Genomic DNA, 9,421 nt, shown 5'->3' with positions numbered 1-9,421 from the left:
AGAAGCTCTTTAGTTTAATGAGATCCCATTTGTCAATTTTGGCTTTTGTTGCCATTGCTTTTGGTGTTTTAGACATGAAGTTCTTGCCCATGCCTATGTCCTGAATGGTATTACCTAAGTTTTCTTCTAGGGTTTTTATGATTTTAGGTTTAACATTTAAGTCTCTAATCCATCTTGAATTAATTTTCGTATAAGGAGTAAAGAAAGGATCCAGTTTCAGCTTTCTGCTTATGGCTAGCCCGTTTTCTTCTTTATGAGTCTTGCTAGCAGTCTATCAATTTTGTTGATCTTTTCAAAAAACCAGCTCCTGGATTCATTGATTTTTTGGAGGGTGTTCTGTGTCTCTATCTCCTTCAGTTCTGCTCCGATCTTAGTTATTTCTTGCCTTCGGCTAGCTTTTGAATGTGTTCGCTCTTGCTTCTCTATTTCTTTTAATTGTGATGTTAGGGTGTCAATTTTAGATCTCTCCTGCTTTCTCTTGTGGGCATTTTAGTGCTATAAATTTCCCTCTATACACTACTTTAAATGTGTCCCAGAGATTCTGGTATGTTGTATCTTTGTTCTCACTGATTTCAAAGAACATCTTTACTTCTGCCTTCATTTTGTTATATACCCAGTAGTCATTCAGGAGCAGGTTGTTCAGTTTCCATGTAGTTGAGCGGTTTTGATTGAGTTTCTTAGCCCTGAGTTCTAGTTTGATTGCACTGTGGTCTGAGAGACAGTTTGTTATAATTTCTGTTCTTTTACATTTGCTGGGGAGTGTTTTACTTCCAACTCTGTGGTCAATTTTGGAGTAAGTGTGATGTGGTGCTGAGAATAACGTATATTCTGTTGATTTGGGGTGGAGAGTTCTGTAGATGTCTATTAGGTCTGCTTGGTGCAGAACTTCCTGGTAGCTTTGCTTACCTACTTAAGCCTCAGCAATGGCAGATGCCCCTCCCCCAGCCTCGCTGCTGCCTTGCAGTTAGATCTCAGACTGCTGTGCTATCAATGAGGGAGTCTCCATGGGTATGGGACCCTCCGGGCCAGGTGTGGGATATAATCTCCGTGTAAATCACAGTATTGGGGTGGAAATTACCCAATTTTCCAGGTGTTGTCTGTGTCTCAATTTCCCTTGGTTAGGAAAAGGAATTTCCTTTCCCCTTGTTCTTCCCAGGTGAGGTGATGCCTCGCCCTGCTTCAGCTCTCGCTGACTGGTCGGGCTGCACCTGCTGACCAGCACTGACTGTCTGACACACCCCAGTGAGATGAACCGGTACCTTAGTTGAAAATGCAGAAATCACCAGTCTTCTGTGTCGTTCACGCTGGGAGCTGGAGGCTGGAGCTCTTCCTATTTGGCGATCTTGGGCACGCCCTTGTGATCATCTTAATAGATACAGAAAATGCTGTTGACTAAATTCAATATTCCTGCATGATAAAAATTCCAAATAAATTATGTATGGAAGAAAAATACATCAATATACTAAAGGTCCTATATGAAAAACCCACATCTAACTATTTCCTAAGAGAAATCTGAGAGATTTTTCTCTAGGAAATGGAACAAGTATGTCCACTCTCACCATTCTTAATCAACACAATACTGGAATTTCTAGCCAGAGCAAATAAGCAAAAGAAAAAAAAAGGCATTAAATTGGAAGAGAGGAAGTCAAGTTGTCCATTTTTGCCGATGACCTGATCTCATATATAGAAAATCTAGAGACTCCACGCAAAATTAATATACAAAAAATTAGTGGCATTTCTATACATGAACAATGAACTAGCTGAAAAAGAAATTAAAAAAAAATTATTTTCTGTAGCACAAAAAAAAAGACCCAGGAATAAATTTTGCCAAAGCGGTGAAAACCTCTACAGGAAAAAGTACAAAATACTAATGAAAAATATTGAAGAGGATACAAATAAGTAGACATTCTGTGTTCATAAATCAGAAGAATCAATATTACTAAAATGACGCTACTACACAAAGCAGTCTTCAGATTAATGCAATTTATATCAAAATACCAATGACATTCTTCACAGAAACAGAAAAAAATTCTAAAATTTGTACAGAATCACAAAGTCCTCAAATCACTAAAGCAGTATTGTGCAAAAAGTACAAAGCTAGATTCATTAAACTATCATACCTCAAAATACACTATAAAGCTGTAGTGATACTAGCATAAAAACAGACACACATGCCAGTGAAATAGAAGAAAAAATCCAGAAATTAATTCACATATTTACAGCCAACTGTTTTTTTTTTTTTTTTTTACAAGGATGCCAAGAACACTCATTGGGGCAAGAACAGTCGTTAGATAATTGTGCTGATAAAACTGAATATACATATGCAGAATAATGAAACAGGGCTCCTATCTCTTACTTTATACAAAAATCAATTAGGAATAGCTCATAGTACTAAATCTTACACCTGAAGCAACAAAACAACTATAAGAAATCATGGGGGAAATTTTTCAGGACATTGGTCTGGGAAAGATTTTATCAGTAAGTCTTTTAAAGCACAGGCCACAAAAGCAAAAATGAATAAATGAGATTATAACAAATGAAAAAGCTTCTATACAGCAAATGAAATAATCAACAGGGTAAGGAGCTAGTCTACAAAATGTGAGAAAATATTTTCAAGTTACTGATTCAACAGGTGGTTAACATCCAGAATATGCAAGGAACTCAAGCAGCTCAACAGCACAGACAAGCAATTTAATTTAAACAAGGGGGCAAAGAGTTTGAATAGACATTGCTCAAAAGAAGACATACAAATGGCTAACAAATATGTTTTTAAAATGATGTACATCACTATTTAAAAGGAATATGCAAATAAAAAACACACTAAGGTAACATCTCACTCTGGTTAGAATGGCTATCATAAAAAAAATGCAAAAAAATAAATGCTGGCAAGTATGCAGAGTAAAGAGAATTCTTACACACTCTTGGTAGTAATATAAATTAGCACAGCCACAAAGGGAACAGTATGGAGGTTACTCAATAAACTACAATGGAAAAACCTTATGATCTAGCAGCCCCCCTACCGGGAATTTATCCAAAGAAAATGAAATCACTATATTGAGGAGACCTCTGCACCCTGATATTTATCTTATTCCTATTTACAATAGCCAAAATATGGCATTAACTTCAGTGTTTGACAATAGATGAACAGATAAAGAAAATGTGAGATAGATTAGAAAGAAGAAAGAAAGAAAGAAAAAGAAAGAAAGAAAGAACTCTGCATATTTAGAGAGATATAGAGAATACTATTTAGCTATAATAAGGAATGAAATCTTGTCATTCACAGCAACACAAATCGAACTGGACAACATTGTATTAAATGAAATAAGCCAGGAGCAGAATGTTTTGCACCACATGTTTTCACTCATATGTAAAAGCTTAAAAAAGTTGATCTCATGAAAGTAAAAAGTAAAAAAGAGGATACTAGACTGGAAAGGGTAAGGAGAAGGGAGGAATAGGAAGAGATTTATTAAAAGATACAAAATTATGGCTCAAAAAGGAGCAGCAAAATGGTAGTAGTAAGGTCTTACTTTCAATAATCACATTGAATATATATATAGACAGAGTTGTGCAGTTGAAAGACATAAAGTTGATGGAGTGGATAAAAATAACAAGGCTCAACTATATTTGCCTACAAGAGACTCATTTCACCTGTACAGACATGCATACACTGAAAGTGTATGAGTGAAAAAAAGATACTCATACAAATAAAAACCATAGCAAAGTGAGAGTAGCTATACTCATAACAGATCAAACAAATTTCAAGTAAAAATTATATAAAGAGGCAAACAAGGCTACTATATAATGATAAAAGGATTAATAAAAGAGCATGTAGCAATCATGAACACATACACACCCAACATCCACCAAAGCATTTAAATACATGAAGGATACATTAATCAATCTAAAGGGAGAGATACACAGAGATACAATAATAGTAGGGAATCTCAACAGCCTGCTTTCTGCAATGGACAGATTATTTACCGAAAACCAAGAAGAAAACATCAGATTTAAACTGCCCTCTAGACCAAATGAACTCAACAGACATTAACAGAACATTCTGGCCGGACGCGGTGGCTCAAGCCTGTAATCCCAGCACTTTGGGAGGCCAAGGCAGGCGGATCACGAGGTCAGGAGATCAAGACCATCCTGGCTAAAATGGCGAAACCCCGTCTCTACTAAAAAATACAAAAAACTAGCAGGGCGAGGTGGTCGGCGCCTGTAGTCCCAGCTACTCGGGAGGCTGAGGTAGGAGAATGGCGTAAACCCGGGAGGCTGAGCTTGCAGTGAGCTGAGATCCGCTCACTGCACTCCAGCCTGGGCGACAAAGAGAGACTCCGTCTCAAAAAAAAAAAACCAAAAAAACAAAAAAAAAAAAAACAGAACATTCCATCTAACAGCTGAAGAATACACATTCTTCTACACTGGACGTGGTATTTTCTCCAGGATAGATCATATGTTAGTCTACCAAAAAAGTCTTAGCAAATTCGAAAAATTAAAATCATATCAAGTATCTTTTTTCATGAAAATGAATTAAACTAGGAATCAACAATAGGAGGAGCTCTGAAATGCTACAAATACATGGGAATTAAACAACTTGCTTCTAAACAACCAATAAATCAATGAATAAATCAAAAGAAAAATTTAAAAAATTTCTAGAGACAAAAGAAAATGAAAACACAAAATATTAAAACTTATGAAATCCAGCAAAAGCAGTCATTAGAAGGAGGTCTATAGCAATAGATATCTACATCAAAAAAAGAAAAAAGCTCTCAAATGAACCACCAAATGAAGGATCTCAAGGATAGAAAAGCAAGAATAGACTGCATTCACAATTAGGAGAAAAGATATAATAAAGATCAGAGTACAATAGAGATTTAAAAACAATACAAAAGATCAATAAAATAGAAGGCAGATTTTATGAAAAGGTAAATGAAATTGACAAACCTTTAGCAAGATTAACCAAGAAAAAAAGAGAAGAGTAAAATAATCAGAGATTAAAAAAGGAGGCATTACATCTAATACCATAGAAACACAAAAGATCATAAGAAACTACTATGAACAATTAATTATATGCCAACAACATGAAAAATCTAGAAGAAATGGATAAGTTCCTAATCACAAAAACCTATCAAGGGTGGGGCAGGTTGGGAGGAGGGGTGAGAGTTAAACACTGCATATTGGGTATAATATATACCACTCAGGTGACAGGTACATGAAAATCTCAGAAATCATCACTAAACAAAGTATCCATGTAACCAAAAGCTGCCTGTAACCCAAAAACTATAGAAATACCATCAATTTATCAGACCTGGCAAGATTGTATTAAGAAGTAGAAAATATGAAACAACAAATAATGAGTAATGGGATTTGAAGCAGTAATAAACTCTTCCATTAAAAGAAAGTCCAGGACATGATGGCATCATTGCTGAATTCTATAAAATATTTTTAAAAGAACTAATATAATTTTTCACAAACTATTCCAAAAAATTGAAAAGGAGGGAACTCTTTCAAACTTATTATATGAAGACATAATTACACTGATTCCAAAACCAGAGAAAGATAATAGCAGCAATACAAGTACTTGAGGTCAATATCCCTCATGAACTTAAATGTAGAAATTGTCAACAAAATACTAGTAAACCAAGTTTAACAACATATTAAAAAATTTCAGCAGGATTCACATCAGGGATGCCATATTTCAACATATGTCAATCAATAAGCATGATACATGACATCAATAGAATCAGAAAAATTATATGATCATTTCAATAAATGAAGATGCATTTGACAAAATTTAACACCTCTTCATAATAAAAACTCTCAACCAATTAGGTATAGAAATAACATACTTCAACATAACAAAGGCCATGTATGACAAATCCACAGGCAGCATAATGCTGAATGAGGAATTGTTGAAAGCTTTTCCTTTAAGATCAGGAACAATATGAAGGTCCCCACTCTTACCAGACCTATTCAACATATTACTGGAGGTCCACAAAAGACTCTGAATAACTAAAGTGATTCTGAGCAAAAGGACAAATCTAGAGACATCACACTACTTGACTTAAAAACATACTACAAAGCTATAATAATCAAAACAGCATTGTACTGGCCAAAAAAATAGAAGAAAAAAAGATCAATGGAACAAAATAGAGATTCCAGAAATAAATTCATGCATTTATAACCAAATGAGTCAAAAAAGATGCCAAGAACACTAATTGAAGAAAGCTCAGTCTCTTCAATAAATGATGTTAGGAAAACTGAATATCCACATACAATAGAATAAAGCTAGACCTCTATTTCTCACCACATACAAAATTCCATTCAAAATAGACTAAAGAGTTAAATGTGAGATCTGAAACTATTAAAGTACTAGAATAAGACAAGAAGAAATGCTACATAACTTCAGTCTGGGCAAGGATTTATTAGGTGAGATCTCAAAAATACAGGCAACAAAAACAAAAATAGAGTGATTACATCAACTTAAAACATTTCTGCATGACAAAGGAATCAATCAAGAGACTAAGGAGAAAACCTACAGAATGGGAGAAAATATTTGCAAATTTTACATTTGACAAGAGATTAATATCAAGAATTTATAAGGAACTCAAACAATTCAATAGGAAAAACCTAATTTTAAAATGGGCAAAATACCTGAATAGACATTTCTCCAAGGAAGATATAGAAATGGCCAGTAGTTATATGAAAAAAATGCTCAATATCACTAACAACCAGGGAAATGCAAATAGAAGCCAAAATGAGATATCATCTCAACTCAGATAGAATGGAAAACAACAAAAAGGCAAAAAAAAAAAAAAAAAAAAAAAAAAAAAAAATGCTGGCAATACTGTGGAGAACGGGAAAGTTTTATACACTGTTGGTAATGTAAATTAGTACAGGGGTTATGAAAAACAGTATGGCAGTTCCTCAAAAATGTAAAAATAGATCTGTGATATGATCCAGCAATCCCACTACTGGGTATAGGGCCAAAGGAAATGAAATAAGTATGTTGAAGAGTCATTCTGCACTTCCATGTTTATTGCACTATTCATATTATCCAAGGCATGGAATCAACCTAAATGCCATCGACAGAGAAAAAGATAAAGAAAATGTGATGTATATATACGTAATGAACTCCATTCAGCCACAAAAAAAGATGAACTCCTGTCATTTACAACAAAATAGTTGAGCCTGGAGAACATTATGTCAAGGGAAATAAGCTAGGTATAGAAAGAAAAATACTGCATGATATCATTCATGTGAAGAATCTAAACAAATTGATCTCAAAGGCATTGGGAGTGGAATAGCAATTACCAAAGATGGGAAAAACAGCGGAAGTGGAAGACAGGGAGAGGTTTGTTAATGGGTAAAATGTTAAAGTTAGGTAGGAGGAATAAGTTGCTGGTAATTACTGTGTAGTAGGGTGACTATAGCTAAAAATAATGTATCTTTCGAAAAGCTAGAAGAGAGGATTTTGAATGTACTCACAATAAAGAAATAATAAATGTGTAAGGCGATCAATAGCTAATAACCATGATCTGATCATTACACAATGTATACATGCACTGAAACATCACATTGTATTCCATAAATATGTATGATTATATGTGTATGTGTGTTTATGTGAGTGAGTGTGTATGATCCCATCAAATTTGTTATATGACACCTACAAACCTAGCAAATGTGTGGTTTTCCTCAAGTTTCTGTTTGCGTGATTAATGTTTCTTTTCTCTAGTTTTCACACTGGGAAAACATTAATACATACATTAATTATGTATATTAATACTATTTTATATATGTATGTATATGTGTGTGTATATATATACACACTGGAAGTTACATATATATGTGTGTGTATATATGAAGTTACATTTATATGTGTGTGTATATATAGGAAATTACATATACATGTATTTGTGTATGTATATATATAACTTTCAGGCCATTTCCCAGATTCTAGTAATATTTATTTTGTGTGACTTTGCTACACTCAGGTATACCTTGTCTTATCACATGGCTTTCTGTCTATCATGGAATACTAGCATCATGTGGAATTTTTTAAAGATGTCCAAGCTATATCACAAATGCTTGAATTCAGAATCTCTAAAGTAGGTCTATAATTACATTTGTTGAAAATATATTTTTCCAAATCCTCTCCAGCACCTGTTGTTTCCTGACTTTTTAATGATTGCCATTCTAACTGGTGTGAGATGGTATCTCACTGTGGTTTTGACATTTCTCTGATGGCCAGTGATGACGAGCATTTGGAGAGGATGTGGAGAAACAGGAACACTTTTACACTGTTGGCGGGATTGTAAACTAGTTCAACCATTGTGGAAAACAGTATGGCGATTCCTCAAGGATCTAGAACTAGAAATACCATATGACCCAGCCATCGCATTACTGGGTATATACCCAAAGGATTATAAATCATGCTGCTATAAAGACACATGCACACGTATGTTTACTGCAGCACTATTCACAATAGCGAAGACTTGGAATCAACCCAAATGTCCATCAGGGACAGACTGGATTAAGAAAATGTGGCACATACACACCATGGAATACTATGCAGCCATAAAAAAGGATGAGTTCGTGTCCTTTGTAGGGACATGGATGCAGCTGGAAACCATCATTCTCAGCAAACTTTTGCAAGAACAGAAAACCAAACACCACATGTTCTCACTCATAGGTGGGAACTGAACAATGAGATCACTTGGACATGGGAAGGGGAACATCACACACTGGGGCTTATTATGGGGAGGGGGGAGGGGGGAAGGATGGCATTGGGAGTTATAACTGATGTAAATGATGAGTTGATGGGTGCTGACGAGTTGACGGGTGCAGCACACCAACATGGCACATGTATACATATGTAACAAACCTGCACGTTGTGCACATGTACCCTAGAACTTAAAGTATAATAAAAAAAAGAAAATATATTTTTACACTTGACTCTGATACCAAAAAAAAAATCTTTAAAACAATTAATAAGAAACTACAACCTCTAGCATTCATTACAGTAGAGTTGTTGCTACTAGAAAATGCAATATTTAAATGTTTGATCTTATTTTCCCTCTGTCTTGCCTGGCTTGTAGAGATGTGGAAGATATCTTTTTGTGCATGATGAACCAACAAACATGTATGCAAGAGAGTGACACGGATTTTATTTCTCTCAGAGAACAGACAGATGCAATGAAGACACATCTTATCAATGGGTTTTGTTTCTCAAGTCAAAGTCAGCTTTTCTTAAACCATTTCCATAGGCCTAGTAGAAACTTAACACATGCTGTAATATGTTGCCTGACAATTATACCTTGCAAATATTTGAATATTTCTATTTTTTTCAGTAGTATCTTAATGGGACGTTGGAAGAAAATACATCAAGGTGGCTAGCAAACACAATTTCAAATTATAAATT

Source organism: Mandrillus leucophaeus, unplaced genomic scaffold (genome assembly GCF_000951045.1).
Source record: "Mandrillus leucophaeus isolate KB7577 unplaced genomic scaffold, Mleu.le_1.0 Scaffold892, whole genome shotgun sequence".
In the NCBI taxonomy this organism is placed as follows: Eukaryota; Metazoa; Chordata; class Mammalia; order Primates; family Cercopithecidae; genus Mandrillus; species Mandrillus leucophaeus.
The sequence above is the reverse complement of the archived record's forward strand: the minus strand, read 5'-3'. Positions refer to the sequence as shown.